We start from the raw sequence: 3,124 nt of genomic DNA on the forward strand, positions 1-3,124 counted from the left end.
CCCGCCGCCGCCCGACCTCCAAAAAGCTGAAAGAATTATTATTGAGAGTCATAGCCCATAACCCCTCCAACTCGCCCCGCGACCCTCAACGAAGAACAGGACATATCGGCCCTGCCAAGCGACGCCCGGAAAGGAAGGGAGAGTGACCTCCGCCCCGCGCCCAGGACTACCCTTGGAGGGAGAAGCCGCCCCGCGGCCCGCCACCCGCCCCGCCGCCGCGGAGACCCGAGTGAGTGAGTGGGGGGCGTGCGGGCTGGGGGGGGGTGCTGAAACCCAACAGTCTCGACGTCTTCGCCGACCCCCGCCCCACTCCTGCTCTTCATTTGCTGGACGCTCCACGTTGCTGTCTCCCCCCCGCCCCACGCCTAGCTAGCATTTTCCTATCACCTTCCACCTCCTCTTGAGAAACCCCTCTTTCCTCTGTGCTCATTACCCCTCTTCACGCTTGCTCTCATCCTGGGGTACCCCAGGGCCCCCTTCTCTCCCATTTCCAAGTATGGCCCCCTCCTGGGTGGGGTGCATTGCCTCCCTTGTCCGCCTCCCTCAGTTCTTCATATCCTGGAGACTCGCTAGATATTTTTTGCCCCCCCCAAAAAATATAATTCACTATTAAATAAATTAGAGGAAGAAAGGGGATCCAGGCCTTGTTTTTCTGCTTCTTTTCCCGTGTGCGGGTAAGGGGGTTGGTAATAATTAATAGGGTTTATTTCTGCATCAAGGGTGGACACCCCCCCACTTTGGACCGGTCACTGGTGACTGTCCTCTGGCCTCTGAGCCAGAATTCACCATTCAGGCTTAAGCTTTTCATCCTCTTCAGTGTTTTCAGGGAAAACTGGGCGGAAAAAACATACCCTTAGAGCAATACCAGTAAGTGGATTCCGGTTGATCCCGGTGAGGTGTCTGGGAGGAAGAGACCTACTGCTAAGCTCCCTGCCCTCCTGTCAGTAGATGGACTGTGCCCTTGACCAGGAGAGGAGGGGCAGCTGGTAGGCCCTTTCCCACCCCCACCCCACCCCCGCCCCAGAGGACCTGGAATCCCACACGGCAAGCTGCAGGCTTCAAATTGGGGGCCAGCAGAGGGAGTTTCTGGAGTGGGGGGCTTGCTGCTCAGTATTCTAACCTTTCTTCTTCTTCCTACCCACCCTACCCTGGGAGTGGGTCCCTCATCTTTGATTTTCCAGCAGAAAAACACCCCTATTGCTTTCTTGGGCACCTGCCCCCATCCCCCTCTTAAGCAGAGGGAGAAAGAAGCTTGTGTGGGAGGACGGATTAGGAAGGTTTAACACCCTGTAGGGGAGCTTTGGCGAGGATCTGGTTAGTCTGGTCATAGAGCAAGCAAGCCTTGCAGTGGGAGGAGACTCACAAACAATTTTAAGTATTAGAAGACGATGTTCAGGTGTCAGATGTACAGTTTTTCCTTCCCTACCCGGGAACCTTTTCCCATTGCCCTCCCCGGGTCTGGTTACTCAGACTTGGATTAGAAGAGAGGTGAGGCTTGGGCTTTGCTGGCGTCCGGCCTGCTGATTGTCGGCCTCTCTGCAACTTAACAGGAAATTTCTTTGGCCGAGAGGCCAGGAGAACTGGGTTTAATTCTTGCCTTTCCTTTCCTGGCTGTTAGGGTGCTGGAGCCTAGCCCGCTGGACATTAAGTGGAAAGACTTCTCCTTTTGAATCCACTGTCCCTAGAGCAACTCCAGGCAGAGACCACCAAGCCCAAGGAATACGGATTAAGCGGCAGGAGTGAGGGTGGGAATGTGACCTTATCTATTCCAGCCCACTGCCTTCACCCAGAAAAAACTCATTTTGAAGCAGGTCCTTAATTCAGCAGTCATGGGAGGCGGTGAAAAGAAAGGGGGGAAAAGTTCAGCCTCTCGAGAAGCCGAGACATGGATATGGTGGGGTAATACAATACGGGGAGTAGGCCTTGTGGGTAGAATTTATATAAAATGTGTTAGGCGGTGGGCGGGGGCGGGGGGCGTCCTCCACAGTGCGCATGTGCATCGGAAACTTTTCTTTGGTCCTCCGACCCTCGTCCAGCTCTCCTTACCAGGCATGCGTAGTTCGCCAGCTGAGCGTTCGCAGAGTACGCAGGGAGGTGTAGTGTGCAGAGAAAGTAGGTCAGTTGTTCCAACCCGATCGTGGGGTTTCTGAGGACTACAATTCCCAGAGTGCATAGCGCGACGTCGCCGCCGGCCTCCCGGTTAATGTTAGGGCTCAGTCAAGTCTCCTGGCTTGGGAGAAACCTGGAGTACCCCAAAAAAGGCCCTTTTAGTCTGAAAGAGACTTGCAGTCAGACTTCACCTGGCACAGCGCATGTTTGGGGGAGACGGTGTGAGACTGGGTGGGGTGGTACAGTCAGTCGGCACAAGTCCTAGAAGCCTTTCAGCCACACCCTCCCGTCTGGGCCGCTGCCTCCGAGACCGGTGGGGTGGGGCTGTCCCTGTCCTGCCGGAGCCAAGCTCTCACTCCCCAGCACCTAGTTTGTGACACCTACTGGCCTTGTCAAAATTGAGGCCCTCTTCCTTCTTTCCACACTCATTTGAGTCTTGTAGTGCTTGATCGCAGAGCAATCTGGATGTTAAGGCTTGAGGTGGCTGAATACATTTTTATAGGTGCTTATGGTTAGGGGGCCTGATGGGTTATCGCCATTATCCCTCCTTTTCCTTTTTAAAACATAACTGTTTTCCTTAAAAACCTTTGCATTTTTGTTAAAAGTTCTCTCTGGAACCGCCATTACCATATTATTGACTACAGCTGCCTTTCTTCCCCCCGCCCCCCTCATTTTTGCCTCTCTTTTAAGGACTTTAAAATACAGATCCTGGAAGGGATCTGAATCCAGGATTAACTTTGTTGCTGGAAGTAAACAAGTAAAAGAGAATAAAATTGACAGAATTCATTCTCGCATTTGCAACTTTTTAATATACTGACAAAAGGTAGACTTTGCTATTGTTAAGCACTTAGCCCCCCCCCCCCCGCCCCCGCCTCTTTTTGCCACCTTCCTGGCCTTTTGCACTTGAGTCAGGGTTGTAAGAGGTCTTAAGAGTCCTGTCCTGCTGCTTACCTCAAATCTACTTGTTCTTTTTATTGAAAGGTAGTTATTTCTAAGCTTTCTAATCTTACCCACA

General features: G+C 52.8%; 1 protein-coding gene across 2 annotated transcripts in view; it reads left to right on the plus strand.

Annotated features, from left to right (window-relative positions):
- The first annotated feature begins 6 nt into the window (after positions 1-6).
- Positions 7-3,124, plus strand: part of TOB2 (transducer of ERBB2, 2) — a 10,697-nt gene continuing 7,579 nt past the window's right edge. The window contains exon 1 of one of the 2 annotated variants that reach the window (XM_015593612.2): positions 7-233. The gene's annotated coding sequence lies outside the window, so the exon portion shown is untranslated. The remainder of the gene's footprint in view (positions 234-3,124) is intronic. The other variant, XM_006917380.3, reaches the window with a different exon arrangement.

Source organism: Pteropus alecto, unplaced genomic scaffold, assembly GCF_000325575.1.
Source record: "Pteropus alecto unplaced genomic scaffold, ASM32557v1 scaffold157, whole genome shotgun sequence".
Taxonomy (NCBI): domain Eukaryota; kingdom Metazoa; phylum Chordata; class Mammalia; order Chiroptera; family Pteropodidae; genus Pteropus; species Pteropus alecto.